The 24233-nt window shown below is 38.2% G+C and overlaps 12 non-coding genes across 12 annotated transcripts; all 12 read right to left on the reverse strand.

The window, feature by feature from the left end:
* Nucleotides 1-393: 393 nt before the first annotated feature.
* On the reverse strand, nucleotides 394-475 carry TRNAS-CGA (transfer RNA serine (anticodon CGA)). Its single transcript has one exon. It is a non-coding gene; the product is annotated as a tRNA-Ser (tRNA).
* A 1476-nt stretch (nucleotides 476-1951) lies between these two features.
* TRNAS-CGA (transfer RNA serine (anticodon CGA)) lies at nucleotides 1952-2033 on the reverse strand. The gene has a single exon. It is a non-coding gene; the product is annotated as a tRNA-Ser (tRNA).
* Nucleotides 2034-4726: 2693 nt separating this feature from the next.
* TRNAS-CGA (transfer RNA serine (anticodon CGA)) lies at nucleotides 4727-4808 on the reverse strand. Its single transcript has one exon. It is a non-coding gene; the product is annotated as a tRNA-Ser (tRNA).
* A 1479-nt stretch (nucleotides 4809-6287) lies between these two features.
* Nucleotides 6288-6369, reverse strand: TRNAS-UGA (transfer RNA serine (anticodon UGA)). The gene has a single exon. It is a non-coding gene; the product is annotated as a tRNA-Ser (tRNA).
* A 1479-nt stretch (nucleotides 6370-7848) lies between these two features.
* Nucleotides 7849-7930, reverse strand: TRNAS-CGA (transfer RNA serine (anticodon CGA)). The gene has a single exon. It is a non-coding gene; the product is annotated as a tRNA-Ser (tRNA).
* Nucleotides 7931-10623: 2693 nt separating this feature from the next.
* Nucleotides 10624-10705, reverse strand: TRNAS-CGA (transfer RNA serine (anticodon CGA)). The gene has a single exon. It is a non-coding gene; the product is annotated as a tRNA-Ser (tRNA).
* A 1479-nt stretch (nucleotides 10706-12184) lies between these two features.
* Nucleotides 12185-12266, reverse strand: TRNAS-CGA (transfer RNA serine (anticodon CGA)). The gene has a single exon. It is a non-coding gene; the product is annotated as a tRNA-Ser (tRNA).
* A 1479-nt stretch (nucleotides 12267-13745) lies between these two features.
* Nucleotides 13746-13827, reverse strand: TRNAS-CGA (transfer RNA serine (anticodon CGA)). Its single transcript has one exon. It is a non-coding gene; the product is annotated as a tRNA-Ser (tRNA).
* Nucleotides 13828-15306: 1479 nt separating this feature from the next.
* Nucleotides 15307-15388, reverse strand: TRNAS-CGA (transfer RNA serine (anticodon CGA)). The gene has a single exon. It is a non-coding gene; the product is annotated as a tRNA-Ser (tRNA).
* A 2694-nt stretch (nucleotides 15389-18082) lies between these two features.
* On the reverse strand, nucleotides 18083-18164 carry TRNAS-CGA (transfer RNA serine (anticodon CGA)). Its single transcript has one exon. It is a non-coding gene; the product is annotated as a tRNA-Ser (tRNA).
* Nucleotides 18165-19643: 1479 nt separating this feature from the next.
* TRNAS-CGA (transfer RNA serine (anticodon CGA)) lies at nucleotides 19644-19725 on the reverse strand. Its single transcript has one exon. It is a non-coding gene; the product is annotated as a tRNA-Ser (tRNA).
* Nucleotides 19726-23635: 3910 nt separating this feature from the next.
* Nucleotides 23636-23717, reverse strand: TRNAS-CGA (transfer RNA serine (anticodon CGA)). The gene has a single exon. It is a non-coding gene; the product is annotated as a tRNA-Ser (tRNA).
* Between the last annotated feature and the right edge of the window lie 516 nt (nucleotides 23718-24233).

The following is a 24233-nucleotide window of genomic DNA, read 5'->3' on the forward strand; positions in this document are numbered from 1 at the left end:
ATCAGCATCATAGCGCCTATTAGGCTAGTTAGGAAATTGGGAATTGATAAACTGGTGACAGAGTCCATTTAAGGGACTATATACAGGAGTATTTGACAGAAAATAGTATTATAATTGACAGCAAGCAGAGATTTACTAAGGGCAGAAGTTGTCCAACCAACCTGATTTGTATTTATCAAGAGAAAAATAAAAGTCTGGACAAATGGGATGCTGTAGTTATAGTGATTTATACTGTAAATATTGCTCGCTTTTCAGAGTTGTAAGCCAGGGGCACAGCTGGAACCACTATTATTAATGTAATTAATCAGTGACAAAGAGGATGGAATTAAAATAACTCTTTCTATAGGTGACAAACTTTAATATGTTTCTGGAAGTTCTCTTCTTAAAATAGAACATTGTGAACAGGACTTGAACCTGTGCAGGGAGACCCCATTGGATTTCGAATCCAACGCCTTAACCACTCGGCCATCACAACTTATGTACCCTGACTGTTAAGACTTCTGGCAACTACACCTAAGGGGCTAGCCTAAAATATGAGATCAGTCTTTTGCTCTGAACTGAGCTGTGTGGTAGGACACCGTGAGAAGAAAGTGCTTTGGTGCTGTGGCTTAGTTGGTTAAAGTGCCTGTCTAGTAAACAGGAGATCCTGAGTTCAATTCTCAGCAGTGCCTTGCTGTCAGTTGCTTTAGTTTATTCACTTGTTTATTATTTAAGTTTACATAACGAAAGTATATGATGAATCAAATTCTTTATAGGCGATTAAAAATCTATCGGGTTTTTCATTGGTGACAGAGACCCCATGAATGTCATTGAGTTTTCTATAAGTAGTAAGTTCAATACAAAGTAATTATAGACCAGTAAGCTTAACATCCATTGTGGGAAAAACTTTTGAAGAGCTCTTAAAGGGACTCTGTTACCAGTTTATCAGGTCCCTAACTCCTAACTAGTCTAATAGGTGCTTTGCTGCTGATAACTACAGGGTGATTTGTAGTAAAAAAAATGTTTATTATTTGCAAAGTTATGAGCATTTTCTAAATATGTAATTTAGCCTTTATTAGACATCTGGGAGGTAACAGCAGCAATTCTCCTGAGGTGGAGCTGACTCTCAGCATCTGATGCTGTCCTATCAGCATGAAGCTGCTTCACACACATTGTGAAACTCAAGCTACAGGGAAGGGGGATCAATTCAAACAGCCATATCTCGGGCTGTGGGCCACCTAAAAAAGCAGATTTGGTGGCATTTGAAAGACTGGATTCTACTCTTTCATAAGACACCAAAATCACAGTTCTAGCTGTGACAGAACCGAAGATATCACCTGTTGAAAACACAGTCGGGAATGGACGCAGTGTACTATATGATCACACTGTGTTGCTGGACAGGGAAGGGGGAGAAGTTGTATGCTGATTGGACAGCGTCATACAGAAAACATTAGCTGCCCAGAGTAAAAAGGAGTCATCTCCTATTTGGCTATTAGAGCTACATTAGTATATATAAATAAATGCTCATAACTTTGCAAATAAACGTTTTTAAAACAAAAAACAACAAATCACACTGTAGTTATCAGCATCATAGCGCCTATTAGGCTAGTTAGGAAATTGGGAATTGATAAACTGGTGACAGAGTCCATTTAAGGGACTATATACAGGAGTATTTGACAGAAAATAGTATTATAATTGACAGCAAGCAGAGATTTACTAAGGGCAGAAGTTGTCCAACCAACCTGATTTGTATTTATCAAGAGAAAAATAAGTCTGGACAAATGGGATGCTGTAGTTATAGTGATTTATACTCTAAATATTGCTCGCTTTTCAGAGTTGTAAGCCAGGGGCACAGCTGGAACCACTATTATTAATGTAATTAATCAGTGACAAAGAGGATGGAATTAAAATAACTCTTTCTATAGGTGACAAACTTTAATATGTTTCTGGAAGTTCTCTTCTTAAAATAGAACGTTGTGAACAGGACTTGAACCTGTGCAGGGAGACCCCATTGGATTTCGAATCCAACGCCTTAACCACTCGGCCATCACAACTTATGTACCCTGACTGTTAAGACTTCTGGCAACTACACCTAAGGGGCTAGCCTAAAATTTGAGATCAGTCTTTTGCTCTGAACTGAGCTGTGTGGTAGGACACCGTGAGAAGAAAGTGCTTTGGTGCTGTGGCTTAGTTGGTTAAAGTGCCTGTCTAGTAAACAGGAGATCCTGAGTTCAATTCTCAGCAGTGCCTTGCTGTCAGTTGCTTTAGTTTATTCACTTGTTTATTATTTAAGTTTACATAACGAAAGTATATGATGAATCAAATTCTTTATAGGCGATTAAAAATCTATCGGGTTTTTCATTGGTGACAGAGACCCCATGAATGTCATTGAGTTTTCTATAAGTAGTAAGTTCAATACAAAGTAATTATAGACCAGTAAGCTTAACATCCATTGTGGGAAAAACTTTTGAAGAGCTCTTAAAGGGACTCTGTTACCAGTTTATCAGGTCCCTAACTCCTAACTAGTCTAATAGGTGCTTTGCTGCTGATAACTACAGGGTGATTTGTAGTAAAAAAAATGTTTATTATTTGCAAAGTTATGAGCATTTTCTAAATATGTAATTTAGCCTTTATTAGACATCTGGGAGGTAACAGCAGCAATTCTCCTGAGGTGGAGCTGACTCTCAGCATCTGATGCTGTCCTATCAGCATGAAGCTGCTTCACACACATTGTGAAACTCAAGCTACAGGGAAGGGGGATCAATTCAAACAGCCATATCTCGGGCTGTGGGCCACCTAAAAAAGCAGATTTGGTGGCATTTGAAAGACTGGATTCTGCTCTTTCATAAGACACCAAAATCACAGTTCTAGCTGTGACAGAACCGAAGATATCACCTGTTGAAAACACAGTCGGGAATGGACGCAGTGTACTATATGATCACACTGTGTTGCTGGACAGGGAAGGGGGAGAAGTTGTATGCTGATTGGACAGCGTCATACAGAAAACATTAGCTGCCCAGAGTAAAAAGGAGTCATCTCCTATTTGGCTATTAGAGCTACATTAGTATATATAAATAAATGCTCATAACTTTGCAAATAAACGTTTTTAAAACAAAAAACAACAAATCACACTGTAGTTATCAGCATCATAGCGCCTATTAGGCTAGTTAGGAAATTGGGAATTGATAAACTGGTGACAGAGTCCATTTAAGGGACTATATACAGGAGTATTTGACAGAAAATAGTATTATAATTGACAGCAAGCAGAGATTTACTAAGGGCAGAAGTTGTCCAACCAACCTGATTTGTATTTATCAAGAGAAAAATAAAAGTCTGGACAAATGCTCTGAACTGAGCTGTGCGGTAGGACACCGTGAGAAGAAAAGTGCTTTGGTGCTGTGGCTTAGTTGGTTAAAGTGCCTGTCTAGTAAACAGGAGATCCTGAGTTCAATTCTCAGCAGTGCCTTGCTATCAGTTGCTTTAGTTTATTCACTTGTTTATTATTTAAGTTTACATAACTAAAGTATATGATGAATCAAATTCTTTATAGGCGATTAAAAATCTATCGGGTTTTTCATTGGTGACAGAGACCCCATGAATGTCATTGAGTATTCTATAAGTAGTAAGTTCAATACAAAGTAATTATAGACCAGTAAGCTTAACATCCATTGTGGGAAAAACTTTTGAAGAGCTCTTAAAGGGACTCTGTTACCAGTTTATCAGGTCCCTAACTCCTAACTAGTCTAATAGGTGTTTTGCTGCTGATAACTACAGGGTGATTTGTAGTAAAAAAATGTTTATTATTTGCAAAGTTATGAGCATTTTCTAAATATGTAATTTAGCCTTTATTAGACATCTGGGAGGTAACAGCAGCAATTCTCCTGAGGTGGAGCTGACTCTCAGCATCTGATGCTGTCCTATCAGCATGAAGCTGCTTCACACACATTGTGAAACTCAAGCTACAGGGAAGGGGGATCAATTCAAACAGCCATATCTCGGGCTGTGGGCCACCTAAAAAAGCAGATTTGGTGGCATTTGAAAGACTGGATTCTGCTCTTTCATAAGACACCAAAATCACAGTTCTAGCTGTGACAGAACCGAAGATATCACCTGTTGAAAACACAGTCGGGAATGGACGCAGTGTACTATATGATCACACTGTGTTGCTTGACAGGGAAGGGGGAGAAGTTGTATGCTGATTGGACAGCGTCATACAGAAAACATTAGCTGCCCAGAGTAAAAAGGAGTCATCTCCTATTTGGCTATTAGAGCTACATTAGTATATATAAATAAATGCTCATAACTTTGCAAATAAACGTTTTTAAAACAAAAAACAACAAATCACACTGTAGTTATCAGCATCATAGCGCCTATTAGGCTAGTTAGGAAATTGGGAATTGATAAACTGGTGACAGAGTCCATTTAAGGGACTATATACAGGAGTATTTGACAGAAAATAGTATTATAATTGACAGCAAGCAGAGATTTACTAAGGGCAGAAGTTGTCCAACCAACCTGATTTGTATTTATCAAGAGAAAAATAAAAGTCTGGACAAATGGGATGCTGTAGTTATAGTGATTTATACTCTAAATATTGCTCGCTTTTCAGAGTTGTAAGCCAGGGGCACAGCTGGAACCACTATTATTAATGTAATTAATCAGTGACAAAGAGGATGGAATTAAAATAACTCTTTCTATAGGTGACAAACTTTAATATGTTTCTGGAAGTTCTCTTCTTAAAATAGAACGTTGTGAACAGGACTTGAACCTGTGCAGGGAGACCCCATTGGATTTCGAATCCAACGCCTTAACCACTCGGCCATCACAACTTATGTACCCTGACTGTTAAGACTTCTGGCAACTACACCTAAGGGGCTAGCCTAAAATTTGAGATCAGTCTTTTGCTCTGAACTGAGCTGTGTGGTAGGACACTGTGAGAAGAAAAGTGCTTTGGTGCTGTGGCTTAGTTGGTTAAAGTGCCTGTCTAGTAAACAGGAGATCCTGAGTTCAATTCTCAGCAGTCCCTTGCTATCAGTTGCTTTAGTTTATTCACTTGTTTATTATTTAAGTTTACATAACGAAAGTATATGATGAATCAAATTCTTTATAGGCGATTAAAAATCTATCGGGTTTTTCATTGGTGACAGAGACCCCATGAATGTCATTGAGTTTTCTATAAGTAGTAAGTTCAATACAAAGTAATTATAGACCAGTAAGCTTAACATCCATTGTGGGAAAAACTTTTGAAGAGCTCTTAAAGGGACTCTGTTACCAGTTTATCAGGTCCCTAACTCCTAACTAGTCTAATAGGTGCTTTGCTGCTGATAACTACAGGGTGATTTGTAGTAAAAAAAATGTTTATTATTTGCAAAGTTATGAGCATTTTCTAAATATGTAATTTAGCCTTTATTAGACATCTGGGAGGTAACAGCAGCAATTCTCCTGAGGTGGAGCTGACTCTCAGCATCTGATGCTGTCCTATCAGCATGAAGCTGCTTCACACACATTGTGAAACTCAAGCTACAGGGAAGGGGGATCAATTCAAACAGCCATATCTCGGGCTGTGGGCCACCTAAAAAAGCAGATTTGGTGGCATTTGAAAGACTGGATTCTACTCTTTCATAAGACACCAAAATCACAGTTCTAGCTGTGACAGAACCTAAGATATCACCTGTTGAAAACACAGTCGGGAATGGACGCAGTGTACTATATTATCACACTGTGTTGCTGGACAGGGAAGGGGGAGAAGTTGTATGCTGATTGGACAGCGTCATACAGAAAACATTAGCTGCCCAGAGTAAAAAGGAGTCATCTCCTATTTGGCTATTAGAGCTACATTAGTATATATAAATAAATGCTCATAACTTTGCAAATAAACGTTTTTAAAACAAAAAACAACAAATCACACTGTAGTTATCAGCATCATAGCGCCTATTAGGCTAGTTAGGAAATTGGGAATTGATAAACTGGTGACAGAGTCCATTTAAGGGACTATATACAGGAGTATTTGACAGAAAATAGTATTATAATTGACAGCAAGCAGAGATTTACTAAGGGCAGAAGTTGTCCAACCAACCTGATTTGTATTTATCAAGAGAAAAATAAAAGTCTGGACAAATGGGATGCTGTAGTTATAGTGATTTATACTCTAAATATTGCTCGCTTTTCAGAGTTGTAAGCCAGGGGCACAGCTGGAACCACTATTATTAATGTAATTAATCAGTGACAAAGAGGATGGAATTAAAATAACTCTTTCTATAGGTGACAAACTTTAATATGTTTCTGGAAGTTCTCTTCTTAAAATAGAACGTTGTGAACAGGACTTGAACCTGTGCAGGGAGACCCCATTGGATTTCAAATCCAACGCCTTAACCACTCGGCCATCACAACTTATGTACCCTGACTGTTAAGACTTCTGGCAACTACACCTAAGGGGCTAGCCTAAAATTTGAGATCAGTCTTTTGCTCTGAACTGAGCTGTGTGGTAGGACACCGTGAGAAGAAAAGTGCTTTGGTGCTGTGGCTTAGTTGGTTAAAGTGCCTGTCTAGTAAACAGGAGATCCTGAGTTCAATTCTCAGCAGTGCCTTGCTATCAGTTGCTTTAGTTTATTCACTTGTTTATTATTTAAGTTTACATAACGAAAGTATATGATGAATCAAATTCTTTATAGGCGATTAAAAATCTATCGGGTTTTTCATTGGTGACAGAGACCCCATGAATGTCATTGAGTTTTCTATAAGTAGTAAGTTCAATACAAAGTAATTATAGACCAGTAAGCTTAACATCCATTGTGGGAAAAACTTTTGAAGAGCTCTTAAAGGGACTCTGTTACCAGTTTATCAGGTCCCTAACTCCTAACTAGTCTAATAGGTGCTTTGCTGCTGATAACTACAGGGTGATTTGTAGTAAAAAAAATGTTTATTATTTGCAAAGTTATGAGCATTTTCTAAATATGTAATTTAGCCTTTATTAGACATCTGGGAGGTAACAGCAGCAATTCTCCTGAGGTGGAGCTGACTCTCAGCATCTGATGCTGTCCTATCAGCATGAAGCTGCTTCACACACATTGTGAAACTCAAGCTACAGGGAAGGGGGATCAATTCAAACAGCCATATCTCGGGCTGTGGGCCACCTAAAAAAGCAGATTTGGTGGCATTTGAAAGACTGGATTCTGCTCTTTCATAAGACACCAAAATCACAGTTCTAGCTGTGACAGAACCGAAGATATCACCTGTTGAAAACACAGTCGGGAATGGACGCAGTGTACTATATGATCACACTGTGTTGCTGGACAGGGAAGGGGGAGAAGTTGTATGCTGATTGGACAGCGTCATACAGAAAACATTAGCTGCCCAGAGTAAAAAGGAGTCATCTCCTATTTGGCTATTAGAGCTACATTAGTATATATAAATAAATGCTCATAACTTTGCAAATAAACGTTTTTAAAACAAAAAACAACAAATCACACTGTAGTTATCAGCATCATAGCGCCTATTAGGCTAGTTAGGAAATTGGGAATTGATAAACTGGTGACAGAGTCCATTTAAGGGACTATATACAGGAGTATTTGACAGAAAATAGTATTATAATTGACAGCAAGCAGAGATTTACTAAGGGCAGAAGTTGTCCAACCAACCTGATTTGTATTTATCAAGAGAAAAATAAAAGTCTGGACAAATGGGATGCTGTAGTTATAGTGATTTATACTCTAAATATTGCTCGCTTTTCAGAGTTGTAAGCCAGGGGCACAGCTGGAACCACTATTATTAATGTAATTAATCAGTGACAAAGAGGATGGAATTAAAATAACTCTTTCTATAGGTGACAAACTTTAATATGTTTCTGGAAGTTCTCTTCTTAAAATAGAACGTTGTGAACAGGACTTGAACCTGTGCAGGGAGACCCCATTGGATTTCGAATCCAACGCCTTAACCACTCGGCCATCACAACTTATGTACCCTGACTGTTAAGACTTCTGGCAACTACACCTAAGGGGCTAGCCTAAAATTTGAGATCAGTCTTTTGCTCTGAACTGAGCTGTGTGGTAGGACACCGTGAGAAGAAAAGTGCTTTGGTGCTGTGGCTTAGTTGGTTAAAGTGCCTGTCTAGTAAACAGGAGATCCTGAGTTCAATTCTCAGCAGTGCCTTGCTATCAGTTGCTTTAGTTTATTCACTTGTTTATTATTTAAGTTTACATAACTAAAGTATATGATGAATCAAATTCTTTATAGGCGATTAAAAATCTATCGGGTTTTTCATTGGTGACAGAGACCCCATGAATGTCATTGAGTATTCTATAAGTAGTAAGTTCAATACAAAGTAATTATAGACCAGTAAGCTTAACATCCATTGTGGGAAAAACTTTTGAAGAGCTCTTAAAGGGACTCTGTTACCAGTTTATCAGGTCCCTAACTCCTAACTAGTCTAATAGGTGCTTTGCTGCTGATAACTACAGGGTGATTTGTAGTAAAAAAATGTTTATTATTTGCAAAGTTATGAGCATTTTCTAAATATGTAATTTAGCCTTTATTAGACATCTGGGAGGTAACAGCAGCAATTTTCCTGAGGTGGAGCTGACTCTCAGCATCTGATGCTGTCCTATCAGCATGAAGCTGCTTCACACACATTGTGAAACTCAAGCTACAGGGAAGGGGGATCAATTCAAACAGCCATATCTCGGGCTGTGGGCCACCTAAAAAAGCAGATTTGGTGGCATTTGAAAGACTGGATTCTACTCTTTCATAAGACACCAAAATCACAGTTCTAGCTGTGACAGAACCTAAGATATCACCTGTTGAAAACACAGTCGGGAATGGACGCAGTGTACTATATTATCACACTGTGTTGCTGGACAGGGAAGGGGGAGAAGTTGTATGCTGATTGGACAGCGTCATACAGAAAACATTAGCTGCCCAGAGTAAAAAGGAGTCATCTCCTATTTGGCTATTAGAGCTACATTAGTATATATAAATAAATGCTCATAACTTTGCAAATAAACGTTTTTAAAACAAAAAACAACAAATCACACTGTAGTTATCAGCATCATAGCGCCTATTAGGCTAGTTAGGAAATTGGGAATTGATAAACTGGTGACAGAGTCCATTTAAGGGACTATATACAGGAGTATTTGACAGAAAATAGTATTATAATTGACAGCAAGCAGAGATTTACTAAGGGCAGAAGTTGTCCAACCAACCTGATTTGTATTTATCAAGAGAAAAATAAAAGTCTGGACAAATGCTCTGAACTGAGCTGTGCGGTAGGACACCGTGAGAAGAAAAGTGCTTTGGTGCTGTGGCTTAGTTGGTTAAAGTGCCTGTCTAGTAAACAGGAGATCCTGAGTTCAATTCTCAGCAGTGCCTTGCTATCAGTTGCTTTAGTTTATTCACTTGTTTATTATTTAAGTTTACATAACTAAAGTATATGATGAATCAAATTCTTTATAGGCGATTAAAAATCTATCGGGTTTTTCATTGGTGACAGAGACCCCATGAATGTCATTGAGTATTCTATAAGTAGTAAGTTCAATACAAAGTAATTATAGACCAGTAAGCTTAACATCCATTGTGGGAAAAACTTTTGAAGAGCTCTTAAAGGGACTCTGTTACCAGTTTATCAGGTCCCTAACTCCTAACTAGTCTAATAGGTGTTTTGCTGCTGATAACTACAGGGTGATTTGTAGTAAAAAAATGTTTATTATTTGCAAAGTTATGAGCATTTTCTAAATATGTAATTTAGCCTTTATTAGACATCTGGGAGGTAACAGCAGCAATTTTCCTGAGGTGGAGCTGACTCTCAGCATCTGATGCTGTCCTATCAGCATGAAGCTGCTTCACACACATTGTGAAACTCAAGCTACAGGGAAGGGGGATCAATTCAAACAGCCATATCTCGGGCTGTGGGCCACCTAAAAAAGCAGATTTGGTGGCATTTGAAAGACTGGATTCTACTCTTTCATAAGACACCAAAATCACAGTTCTAGCTGTGACAGAACCGAAGATATCACCTGTTGAAAACACAGTCGGGAATGGACGCAGTGTACTATATGATCACACTGTGTTGCTGGACAGGGAAGGGGGAGAAGTTGTATGCTGATTGGACAGCGTCATACAGAAAACATTAGCTGCCCAGAGTAAAAAGGAGTCATCTCCTATTTGGCTATTAGAGCTACATTAGTATATATAAATAAATGCTCATAACTTTGCAAATAAACGTTTTTAAAACAAAAAACAACAAATCACACTGTAGTTATCAGCATCATAGCGCCTATTAGGCTAGTTAGGAAATTGGGAATTGATAAACTGGTGACAGAGTCCATTTAAGGGACTATATACAGGAGTATTTGACAGAAAATAGTATTATAATTGACAGCAAGCAGAGATTTACTAAGGGCAGAAGTTGTCCAACCAACCTGATTTGTATTTATCAAGAGAAAAATAAAAGTCTGGACAAATGGGATGCTGTAGTTATAGTGATTTATACTCTAAATATTGCTCGCTTTTCAGAGTTGTAAGCCAGGGGCACAGCTGGAACCACTATTATTAATGTAATTAATCAGTGACAAAGAGGATGGAATTAAAATAACACTTTCTATAGGTGACAAACTTTAATATGTTTCTGGAAGTTCTCTTCTTAAAATAGAACGTTGTGAACAGGACTTGAACCTGTGCAGGGAGACCCCATTGGATTTCGAATCCAACGCCTTAACCACTCGGCCATCACAACTTATGAACCCTGACTGTTAAGACTTCTGGCAACTACACCTAAGGGGCTAGCCTAAAATATGAGATCAGTCTTTTGCTCTGAACTGAGCTGTGTGGTAGGACACTGTGAGAAGAAAAGTGCTTTGGTGCTGTGGCTTAGTTGGTTAAAGTGCCTGTCTAGTAAACAGGAGATCCTGAGTTCAATTCTCAGCAGTCCCTTGCTATCAGTTGCTTTAGTTTATTCACTTGTTTATTATTTAAGTTTACATAACTAAAGTATATGATGAATCAAATTCTTTATAGGCGATTAAAAATCTATCGGGTTTTTCATTGGTGACAGAGACCCCATGAATGTCATTGAGTTTTCTATAAGTAGTAAGTTCAATACAAAGTAATTATAGACCAGTAAGCTTAACATCCATTGTGGGAAAAACTTTTGAAGAGCTCTTAAAGGGACTCTGTTACCAGTTTATCAGGTCCCTAACTCCTAACTAGTCTAATAGGTGCTTTGCTGCTGATAACTACAGGGTGATTTGTAGTAAAAAAAATGTTTATTATTTGCAAAGTTATGAGCATTTTCTAAATATGTAATTTAGCCTTTATTAGACATCTGGGAGGTAACAGCAGCAATTCTCCTGAGGTGGAGCTGACTCTCAGCATCTGATGCTGTCCTATCAGCATGAAGCTGCTTCACACACATTGTGAAACTCAAGCTACAGGGAAGGGGGATCAATTCAAACAGCCATATCTCGGGCTGTGGGCCACCTAAAAAAGCAGATTTGGTGGCATTTGAAAGACTGGATTCTACTCTTTCATAAGACACCAAAATCACAGTTCTAGCTGTGACAGAACCTAAGATATCACCTGTTGAAAACACAGTCGGGAATGGACGCAGTGTACTATATTATCACACTGTGTTGCTGGACAGGGAAGGGGGAGAAGTTGTATGCTGATTGGACAGCGTCATACAGAAAACATTAGCTGCCCAGAGTAAAAAGGAGTCATCTCCTATTTGGCTATTAGAGCTACATTAGTATATATAAATAAATGCTCATAACTTTGCAAATAAACGTTTTTAAAACAAAAAACAACAAATCACACTGTAGTTATCAGCATCATAGCGCCTATTAGGCTAGTTAGGAAATTGGGAATTGATAAACTGGTGACAGAGTCCATTTAAGGGACTATATACAGGAGTATTTGACAGAAAATAGTATTATAATTGACAGCAAGCAGAGATTTACTAAGGGCAGAAGTTGTCCAACCAACCTGATTTGTATTTATCAAGAGAAAAATAAAAGTCTGGACAAATGGGATGCTGTAGTTATAGTGATTTATACTCTAAATATTGCTCGCTTTTCAGAGTTGTAAGCCAGGGGCACAGCTGGAACCACTATTATTAATGTAATTAATCAGTGACAAAGAGGATGGAATTAAAATAACTCTTTCTATAGGTGACAAACTTTAATATGTTTCTGGAAGTTCTCTTCTTAAAATAGAACGTTGTGAACAGGACTTGAACCTGTGCAGGGAGACCCCATTGGATTTCGAATCCAACGCCTTAACCACTCGGCCATCACAACTTATGTACCCTGACTGTTAAGACTTCTGGCAACTACACCTAAGGGGCTAGCCTAAAATTTGAGATCAGTCTTTTGCTCTGAACTGAGCTGTGTGGTAGGACACCGTGAGAAGAAAAGTGCTTTGGTGCTGTGGCTTAGTTGGTTAAAGTGCCTGTCTAGTAAACAGGAGATCCTGAGTTCAATTCTCAGCAGTGCCTTGCTGTCAGTTGCTTTAGTTTATTCACTTGTTTATTATTTAAGTTTACATAACGAAAGTATATGATGAATCAAATTCTTTATAGGCGATTAAAAATCTATCGGGTTTTTCATTGGTGACAGAGACCCCATGAATGTCATTGAGTTTTCTATAAGTAGTAAGTTCAATACAAAGTAATTATAGACCAGTAAGCTTAACATCCATTGTGGGAAAAACTTTTGAAGAGCTCTTAAAGGGACTCTGTTACCAGTTTATCAGGTCCCTAACTCCTAACTAGTCTAATAGGTGCTTTGCTGCTGATAACTACAGGGTGATTTGTAGTAAAAAAAATGTTTATTATTTGCAAAGTTATGAGCATTTTCTAAATATGTAATTTAGCCTTTATTAGACATCTGGGAGGTAACAGCAGCAATTCTCCTGAGGTGGAGCTGACTCTCAGCATCTGATGCTGTCCTATCAGCATGAAGCTGCTTCACACACATTGTGAAACTCAAGCTACAGGGAAGGGGGATCAATTCAAACAGCCATATCTCGGGCTGTGGGCCACCTAAAAAAGCAGATTTGGTGGCATTTGAAAGACTGGATTCTGCTCTTTCATAAGACACCAAAATCACAGTTCTAGCTGTGACAGAACCGAAGATATCACCTGTTGAAAACACAGTCGGGAATGGACGCAGTGTACTATATGATCACACTGTGTTGCTGGACAGGGAAGGGGGAGAAGTTGTATGCTGATTGGACAGCGTCATACAGAAAACATTAGCTGCCCAGAGTAAAAAGGAGTCATCTCCTATTTGGCTATTAGAGCTACATTAGTATATATAAATAAATGCTCATAACTTTGCAAATAAACGTTTTTAAAACAAAAAACAACAAATCACACTGTAGTTATCAGCATCATAGCGCCTATTAGGCTAGTTAGGAAATTGGGAATTGATAAACTGGTGACAGAGTCCATTTAAGGGACTATATACAGGAGTATTTGACAGAAAATAGTATTATAATTGACAGCAAGCAGAGATTTACTAAGGGCAGAAGTTGTCCAACCAACCTGATTTGTATTTATCAAGAGAAAAATAAAAGTCTGGACAAATGGGATGCTGTAGTTATAGTGATTTATACTCTAAATATTGCTCGCTTTTCAGAGTTGTAAGCCAGGGGCACAGCTGGAACCACTATTATTAATGTAATTAATCAGTGACAAAGAGGATGGAATTAAAATAACTCTTTCTATAGGTGACAAACTTTAATATGTTTCTGGAAGTTCTCTTCTTAAAATAGAACGTTGTGAACAGGACTTGAACCTGTGCAGGGAGACCCCATTGGATTTCGAATCCAACGCCTTAACCACTCGGCCATCACAACTTATGTACCCTGACTGTTAAGACTTCTGGCAACTACACCTAAGGGGCTAGCCTAAAATTTGAGATCAGTCTTTTGCTCTGAACTGAGCTGTGTGGTAGGACACCGTGAGAAGAAAAGTGCTTTGGTGCTGTGGCTTAGTTGGTTAAAGTGCCTGTCTAGTAAACAGGAGATCCTGAGTTCAATTCTCAGCAGTGCCTTGCTATCAGTTGCTTTAGTTTATTCACTTGTTTATTATTTAAGTTTACATAACGAAAGTATATGATGAATCAAATTCTTTATAGGCGATTAAAAATCTATCGGGTTTTTCATTGGTGACAGAGACCCCATGAATGTCATTGAGTTTTCTATAAGTAGTAAGTTCAATACAAAGTAATTATAGACCAGTAAGCTTAACATCCATTGTGGGAAAAACTTTTGAAGAGCTCTTAAAGGGACTCTGTTACCAGTTTATCAGGTCCCTAACTCCTAACTAGTCTAATAGGTGCTTTGCTGCTGATAACTACAGGGTGATTTGTAGTAAAAAAAATGTTTATTATTTGCAAAGTTATGAGCATTTTCTAAATATGTAATTTAGCCTTTATTAGACATCTGGGAGGTAACAGCAGCAATTCTCCTGAGGTGGAGCTGACTCTCAGCATCTGATGCTGTCCTATCAGCATGAAGCTGCTTCACACACATTGTGAAACTCAAGCTACAGGGAAGGGGGATCAATTCAAACAGCCATATCTCGGGCTGTGGGCCACCTAAAAAAGCAGATTTGGTGGCATTTGAAAGACTGGATTCTGCTCTTTCATAAGACACCAAAATCACAGTTCTAGCTGTGACAGAACCGAAGATATCACCTGTTGAAAACACAGTCGGGAATGGACGCAGTGTACTATATGATCACACTGTGTTGCTGGACAGGGAAGGGGGAGAAGTTGTATGCTGATTGGACAGCGTCATACAGAAAACATTAGCTGCCCAGAGTAAAAAGGAGTCATCTCCTATTTGGCTATTAGAGCTACATTAGTATATATAAATAAATGCTCATAACTTTGCAAATAAACGTTTTTAAAACAAAAAACAACAAATCACACTGTAGTTATCAGCATCATAGCGCCTATTAGGCTAGTTAGGAAATTGGGAATTGATAAACTGGTGACAGAGTCCATTTAAGGGACTATATACAGGAGTATTTGACAGAAAATAGTATTATAATTGACAGCAAGCAGAGATTTACTAAGGGCAGAAGTTGTCCAACCAACCTGATTTGTATTTATCAAGAGAAAAATAAAAGTCTGGACAAATGGGATGCTGTAGTTATAGTGATTTATACTCTAAATATTGCTCGCTTTTCAGAGTTGTAAGCCAGGGGCACAGCTGGAACCACTATTATTAATGTAATTAATCAGTGACAAAGAGGATGGAATTAAAATAACTCTTTCTATAGGTGACAAACTTTAATATGTTTCTGGAAGTTCTCTTCTTAAAATAGAACGTTGTGAACAGGACTTGAACCTGTGCAGGGAGACCCCATTGGATTTCGAATCCAACGCCTTAACCACTCGGCCATCACAACTTATGTACCCTGACTGTTAAGACTTCTGGCAACTACACCTAAGGGGCTAGCCTAAAATTTGAGATCAGTCTTTTGCTCTGAACTGAGCTGTGTGGTAGGACACCGTGAGAAGAAAAGTGCTTTGGTGCTGTGGCTTAGTTGGTTAAAGTGCCTGTCTAGTAAACAGGAGATCCTGAGTTCAATTCTCAGCAGTGCCTTGCTGTCAGTTGCTTTAGTTTATTCACTTGTTTATTATTTAAGTTTACATAACGAAAGTATATGATGAATCAAATTCTTTATAAGCGATTAAAAATCTATCGGGTTTTTCATTGGTGACAGAGACCCCATGAATGTCATTGAGTTTTCTATAAGTAGTAAGTTCAATACAAAGTAATTATAGACCAGTAAGCTTAACATCCATTGTGGGAAAAACTTTTGAAGAGCTCTTAAAGGGACTCTGTTACCAGTTTATCAGGTCCCTAACTCCTAACTAGTCTAATAGGTGCTTTGCTGCTGATAACTACAGGGTGATTTGTAGTAAAAAAAATGTTTATTATTTGCAAAGTTATGAGCATTTTCTAAATATGTAATTTAGCCTTTATTAGACATCTGGGAGGTAACAGCAGCAATTCTCCTGAGGTGGAGCTGACTCTCAGCATCTGATGCTGTCCTATCAGCATGAAGCTGCTTCACACACATTGTGAAACTCAAGCTACAGGGAAGGGGGATCAATTCAAACAGCCATATCTCGGGCTGTGGGCCACCTAAAAAAGCAGATTTGGTGGCATTTGAAAGACTGGATTCTGCTCTTTCATAAGACACCAAAATCACAGTTCTAGCTGTGACAGAACCGAAGATATCACCTGTTGAAAACACAGTCGGGAATGGACGCAGTGTACTATATGATCACACTGTGTTGCTGGACAGGGAAGGGGGAGAAGTTGTATGCTGATTGGACAGCGTCATACAGAAAACATTAGCTGCCCAGAGTAAAAAGGAGTCATCTCCTATTTGGCTATTAGAGCTACATTAGTATATATAAATAAATGCTCATAACTTTGCAAATAAACGTTTTTAAAACAAAAAACAACAAATCACACTGTAGTTATCAGCATCATAGCGCCTATTAGGCTAGTTAGGAAATTGGGAATTGATAAACTGGTGACAGAGTCCATTTAAGGGACTATATACAGGAGTATTTGACAGAAAATAGTATTATAATTGACAGCAAGCAGAGATTTACTAAGGGCAGAAGTTGTCCAACCAACCTGATTTGTATTTATCAAGAGAAAAATAAAAGTCTGGACAAATGCTCTGAACTGAGCTGTGCGGTAGGACACCGTGAGAAGAAAAGTGCTTTGGTGCTGTGGCTTAGTTGGTTAAAGTGCCTGTCTAGTAAACAGGAGATCCTGAGTTCAATTCTCAGCAGTGCCTTGCTATCAGTTGCTTTAGTTTATTCACTTGTTTATTATTTAAGTTTACATAACTAAAGTATATGATGAATCAAATTCTTTATAGGCGATTAAAAATCTATCGGGTTTTTCATTGGTGACAGAGACCCCATGAATGTCATTGAGTATTCTATAAGTAGTAAGTTCAATACAAAGTAATTATAGACCAGTAAGCTTAACATCCATTGTGGGAAAAACTTTTGAAGAGCTCTTAAAGGGACTCTGTTACCAGTTTATCAGGTCCCTAACTCCTAACTAGTCTAATAGGTGTTTTGCTGCTGATAACTACAGGGTGATTTGTAGTAAAAAAATGTTTATTATTTGCAAAGTTATGAGCATTTTCTAAATATGTAATTTAGCCTTTATTAGACATCTGGGAGGTAACAGCAGCAATTTTCCTGAGGTGGAGCTGACTCTTAGCATCTGATGCTGTCCTATCAGCATGAAGCTGCTTCACACACATTGTGAAACTCAAGCTACAGGGAAGGGGGATCAATTCAAACAGCCATATCTCGGGCTGTGGGCCACCTAAAAAAGCAGATTTGGTGGCATTTGAAAGACTGGATTCTGCTCTTTCATAAGACACCAAAATCACAGTTCTAGCTGTGACAGAACCGAAGATATCACCTGTTGAAAACACAGTCGGGAATGGACGCAGTGTACTATATGATCACACTGTGTTGCTGGACAGGGAAGGGGGAGAAGTTGTATGCTGATTGGACAGCGTCATACAGAAAACATTAGCTGCCCAGAGTAAAAAGGAGTCATCTCCTATTTGGCTATTAGAGCTACATTAGTATATATAAATAAATGCTCATAACTTTGCAAATAAACGTTTTTAAAACAAAAAACAACAAATCACACTGTAGTTATCAGCATCATAGCGCCTATTAGGCTAGTTAGGAAATTGGGAATTGATAAACTGGTGACAGAGTCCATTTAAGGGACTATATACAGGAGTATTTGACAGAAAATAGTATTATAATTGACAGCAAGCAGAGATTTACTAAGGGCAGAAGTTGTCCAACCAACCTGATTTGTATTTATCAAGAGAAAAATAAAAGTCTGGACAAATGGGATGCTGTAGTTATAGTGATTTATACTCTAAATATTGCTCGCTTTTCAGAGTTGTAAGCCAGGGGCACAGCTGGAACCACTATTATTAATGTAATTAATCAGTGACAAAGAGGATGGAATTAAAATAACTCTTTCTATAGGTGACAAACTTTAATATGTTTCTGGAAGTTCTCTTCTTAAAATAGAACGTTGTGAACAGGACTTGAACCTGTGCAGGGAGACCCCATTGGATTTCGAATCCAACGCCTTAACCACTCGGCCATCACAACTTATGTACCCTGACTGTTAAGACTTCTGGCAACTACACCTAAGGGGCTAGCCTAAAATTTGAGATCAGTCTTTTGCTCTGAACTGAGCTGTGTGGTAGGACACCGTGAGAAGAAAAGTGCTTTGGTGCTGTGGCTTAGTTGGTTAAAGTGCCTGTCTAGTAAACAGGAGATACTGAGTTCAATTCTCAGCAGTGCCTTGCTGTCAGTTGCTTTAGTTTATTCACTTGTTTATTATTTAAGTTTACATAACGAAAGTATATGATGAATCAAATTCTTTATAAGCGATTAAAAATCTATCGGGTTTTTCATTGGTGACAGAGACCCCATGAATGTCATTGAGTTTTCTATAAGTAGTAAGTTCAATACAAAGTAATTATAGACCAGTAAGCTTAACATCCATTGTGGGAAAAACTTTTGAAGAGCTCTTAAAGGGACTCTGTTACCAGTTTATCAGGTCCCTAACTCCTAACTAGTCTAATAGGTGCTTTGCTGCTGATAACTACAGGGTGATTTGTAGTAAAAAAAATGTTTATTATTTGCAAAGTTATGAGCATTTTCTAAATATGTAATTTAGCCTTTATTAGACATCTGGGAGGTAACAGCAGCAATTCTCCTGAGGTGGAGCTGACTCTCAGCATCTGATGCTGTCCTATCAGCATGAAGCTGCTTCACACACATTGTGAAACTCAAGCTACAGGGAAGGGGGATCAATTCAAACAGCCATATCTCGGGCTGTGGGCCACCTAAAAAAGCAGATTTGGTGGCATTTGAAAGACTGGATTCTGCTCTTTCATAAGACACCAAAATCACAGTTCTAGCTGTGACAGAACCGAAGATATCACCTGTTGAAAACACAGTCGGGAATGGACGCAGTGTACTATATGATCACACTGTGTTGCTGGACAGGGAAGGGGGAGAAGTTGTATGCTGATTGGACAGCGTCATACAGAAAACATTAGCTGCCCAGAGTAAAAAGGAGTCATCTCCTATTTGGCTATTAGAGCTACATTAGTATATATAAATAAATGCTCATAACTTTGCAAATAAACGTTTTTAAAACAAAAAACAACAAATCACACTGTAGTTATCAGCATCATAGCGCCTATTAGGCTAGTTAGGAAATTGGGAATTGATAAACTGGTGACAGAGTCCATTTAAGGGACTATATACAGGAGTATTTGACAGAAAATAGTATTATAATTGACAGCAAGCAGAGATTTACTAAGGGCAGAAGTTGTCCAACCAACCTGATTTGTATTTATCAAGAGAAAAATAAAAGTCTGGACAAATGGGATGCTGTAGTTATAGTGATTTATACTCTAAATATTGCTCGCTTTTCAGAGTTGTAAGCCAGGGGCACAGCTGGAACCACTATTATTAATGTAATTAATCAGTGACAAAGAGGATGGAATTAAAATAACTCTTTCTATAGGTGACAAACTTTAATATGTTTCTGGAAGTTCTCTTCTTAAAATAGAACGTTGTGAACAGGACTTGAACCTGTGCAGGGAGACCCCATTGGATTTCGAATCCAACGCCTTAACCACTCGGCCATCACAACTTATGTACCCTGACTGTTAAGACTTCTGGCAACTACACCTAAGGGGCTAGCCTAAAATTTGAGATCAGTCTTTTGCTCTGAACTGAGCTGTGTGGTAGGACACCGTGAGAAGAAAAGTGCTTTGGTGCTGTGGCTTAGTTGGTTAAAGTGCCTGTCTAGTAAACAGGAGATACTGAGTTCAATTCTCAGCAGTGCCTTGCTGTCAGTTGCTTTAGTTTATTCACTTGTTTATTATTTAAGTTTACATAACGAAAGTATATGATGAATCAAATTCTTTATAAGCGATTAAAAATCTATCGGGTTTTTCATTGGTGACAGAGACCCCATGAATGTCATTGAGTTTTCTATAAGTAGTAAGTTCAATACAAAGTAATTATAGACCAGTAAGCTTAACATCCATTGTGGGAAAAACTTTTGAAGAGCTCTTAAAGGGACTCTGTTACCAGTTTATCAGGTCCCTAACTCCTAACTAGTCTAATAGGTGCTTTGCTGCTGATAACTACAGGGTGATTTGTAGTAAAAAAAATGTTTATTATTTGCAAAGTTATGAGCATTTTCTAAATATGTAATTTAGCCTTTATTAGACATCTGGGAGGTAACAGCAGCAATTCTCCTGAGGTGGAGCTGACTCTCAGCATCTGATGCTGTCCTATCAGCATGAAGCTGCTTCACACACATTGTGAAACTCAAGCTACAGGGAAGGGGGATCAATTCAAACAGCCATATCTCGGGCTGTGGGCCACCTAAAAAAGCAGATTTGGTGGCATTTGAAAGACTGGATTCTACTCTTTCATAAGACACCAAAATCACAGTTCTAGCTGTGACAGAACCGAAGATATCACCTGTTGAAAACACAGTCGGGAATGGACGCAGTGTACTATATGATCACACTGTGTTGCTGGACAGGGAAGGGGGAGAAGTTGTATGCTGATTGGACAGCGTCATACAGAAAACATTAGCTGCCCAGAGTAAAAAGGAGTCATCTCCTATTTGGCTATTAGAGCTACATTAGTATATATAAATAAATGCTCATAACTTTGCAAATAAACGTTTTTAAAACAAAAAACAACAAATCACACTGTAGTTATCAGCATCATAGCGCCTATTAGGCTAGTTAGGAAATTGGGAATTGATAAACTGGTGACAGAGTCCATTTAAGGGACTATATACAGGAGTATTTGACAGAAAATAGTATTATAATTGACAGCAAGCAGAGATTTACTAAGGGCAGAAGTTGTCCAACCAACCTGATTTGTATTTATCAAGAGAAAAATAAAAGTCTGGACAAATGCTCTGAACTGAGCTGTGCGGTAGGACACCGTGAGAAGAAAAGTGCTTTGGTGCTGTGGCTTAGTTGGTTAAAGTGCCTGTCTAGTAAACAGGAGATCCTGAGTTCAATTCTCAGCAGTGCCTTGCTATCAGTTGCTTTAGTTTATTCACTTGTTTATTATTTAAGTTTACATAACTAAAGTATATGATGAATCAAATTCTTTATAGGCGATTAAAAATCTATCGGGTTTTTCATTGGTGACAGAGACCCCATGAATGTCATTGAGTATTCTATAAGTAGTAAGTTCAATACAAAGTAATTATAGACCAGTAAGCTTAACATCCATTGTGGGAAAAACTTTTGAAGAGCTCTTAAAGGGACTCTGTTACCAGTTTATCAGGTCCCTAACTCCTAACTAGTCTAATAGGTGTTTTGCTGCTGATAACTACAGGGTGATTTGTAGTAAAAAAATGTTTATTATTTGCAAAGTTATGAGCATTTTCTAAATATGTAATTTAGCCTTTATTAGACATCTGGGAGGTAACAGCAGCAATTTTCCTGAGGTGGAGCTGACTCTTAGCATCTGATGCTGTCCTATCAGCATGAAGCTGCTTCACACACATTGTGAAACTCAAGCTACAGGGAAGGGGGATCAATTCAAACAGCCATATCTCGGGCTGTGGGCCACCTAAAAAAGCAGATTTGGTGGCATTTGAAAGACTGGATTCTACTCTTTCATAAGACACCAAAATCACAGTTCTAGCTGTGACAGAACCGAAGATATCACCTGTTGAAAACACAGTCGGGAATGGACGCAGTGTACTATATGATCACACTGTGTTGCTGGACAGGGAAGGGGGAGAAGTTGTATGCTGATTGGACAGCGTCATACAGAAAACATTAGCTGCCCAGAGTAAAAAGGAGTCATCTCCTATTTGGCTATTAGAGCTACATTAGTATATATAAATAAATGCTCATAACTTTGCAAATAAACGTTTTTAAAACAAAAAACAACAAATCACACTGTAGTTATCAGCATCATAGCGCCTATTAGGCTAGTTAGGAAATTGGGAATTGATAAACTGGTGACAGAGTCCATTTAAGGGACTATATACAGGAGTATTTGACAGAAAATAGTATTATAATTGACAGCAAGCAGAGATTTACTAAGGGCAGAAGTTGTCCAACCAACCTGATTTGTATTTATCAAGAGAAAAATAAAAGTCTGGACAAATGCTCTGAACTGAGCTGTGCGGTAGGACACCGTGAGAAGAAAAGTGCTTTGGTGCTGTGGCTTAGTTGGTTAAAGTGCCTGTCTAGTAAACAGGAGATCCTGAGTTCAATTCTCAGCAGTGCCTTGCTATCAGTTGCTTTAGTTTATTCACTTGTTTATTATTTAAGTTTACATAACTAAAGTATATGATGAATCAAATTCTTTATAGGCGATTAAAAATCTATCGGGTTTTTCATTGGTGACAGAGACCCCATGAATGTCATTGAGTATTCTATAAGTAGTAAGTTCAATACAAAGTAATTATAGACCAGTAAGCTTAACATCCATTGTGGGAAAAACTTTTGAAGAGCTCTTAAAGGGACTCTGTTACCAGTTTATCAGGTCCCTAACTCCTAACTAGTCTAATAGGTGTTTTGCTGCTGATAACTACAGGGTGATTTGTAGTAAAAAAAAGGTTTATTATTTGCAAAGTTATGAGCATTTTCTAAATATGTAATTTAGCCTTTATTAGACATCTGGGAGGTAACAGCAGCAATTTTCCTGAGGTGGAGCTGACTCTTAGCATCTGATGCTGTCCTATCAGCATGAAGCTGCTTCACACACATTGTGAAACTCAAGCTACAGGGAAGGGGGATCAATTCAAACAGCCATATCTCGGGCTGTGGGCCACCTAAAAAAGCAGATTTGGTGGCATTTGAAAGACTGGATTCTACTCTTTCATAAGACACCAAAATCACAGTTCTAGCTGTGACAGAACCGAAGATATCACCTGTTGAAAACACAGTCGGGAATGGACGCAGTGTACTATATGATCACACTGTGTTGCTGGACAGGGAAGGGGGAGAAGTTGTATGCTGATTGGACAGCGTCATACAGAAAACATTAGCTGCCCAGAGTAAAAAGGAGTCATCTCCTATTTGGCTATTAGAGCTACATTAGTATATATAAATAAATGCTCATAACTTTGCAAATAAACGTTTTTAAAACAAAAAACAACAAATCACACTGTAGTTATCAGCATCATAGCGCCTATTAGGCTAGTTAGGAAATTGGGAATTGATAAACTGGTGACAGAGTCCATTTAAGGGACTATATACAGGAGTATTTGACAGAAAATAGTATTATAATTGACAGCAAGCAGAGATTTACTAAGGGCAGAAGTTGTCCAACCAACCTGATTTGTATTTATCAAGAGGAAAATAAAAGTCTGGACAAATGGGATGCTGTAGTTATAGTGATTTATACTCTAAATATTGCTCGCTTTTCAGAGTTGTAAGCCAGGGGCACAGCTGGAACCACTATTATTAATGTAATTAATCAGTGACAAAGAGGATGGAATTAAAATAACTCTTTCTATAGGTGACAAACTTTAATATGTTTCTGGAAGTTCTCTTCTTAAAATAGAACGTTGTGAACAGGACTTGAACCTGTGCAGGGAGACCCCATTGGATTTCGAATCCAACGCCTTAACCACTCGGCCATCACAACTTATGTACCCTGACTGTTAAGACTTCTGGCAACTACACCTAAGGGGCTAGCCTAAAATTTGAGATCAGTCTTTTGCTCTGAACTGAGCTGTGTGGTAGGACACCGTGAGAAGAAAAGTGCTTTGGTGCTGTGGCTTAGTTGGTTAAAGTGCCTGTCTAGTAAACAGGAGATCCTGAGTTCAATTCTCAGCAGTGCCTTGCTGTCAGTTGCTTTAGTTTATTCACTTGTTTATTATTTAAGTTTACATAACGAAAGTATATGATGAATCAAATTCTTTATAGGCGATTAAAAATCTATCGGGTTTTTCATTGGTGACAGAGACCCCATGAATGTCATTGAGTTTTCTATAAGTAGTAAGTTCAATACAAAGTAATTATAGACCAGTAAGCTTAACATCCATTGTGGGAAAAACTTTTGAAGAGCTCTTAAAGGGACTCTGTTACCAGTTTATCAGGTCCCTAACTCCTAACTAGTCTAATAGGTGCTTTGCTGCTGATAACTACAGGGTGATTTGTA

This window comes from Rhinoderma darwinii (assembly GCF_050947455.1).
Source record: "Rhinoderma darwinii isolate aRhiDar2 chromosome 3 unlocalized genomic scaffold, aRhiDar2.hap1 SUPER_3_unloc_13, whole genome shotgun sequence".
Taxonomy (NCBI): Eukaryota; Metazoa; Chordata; class Amphibia; order Anura; family Rhinodermatidae; genus Rhinoderma; species Rhinoderma darwinii.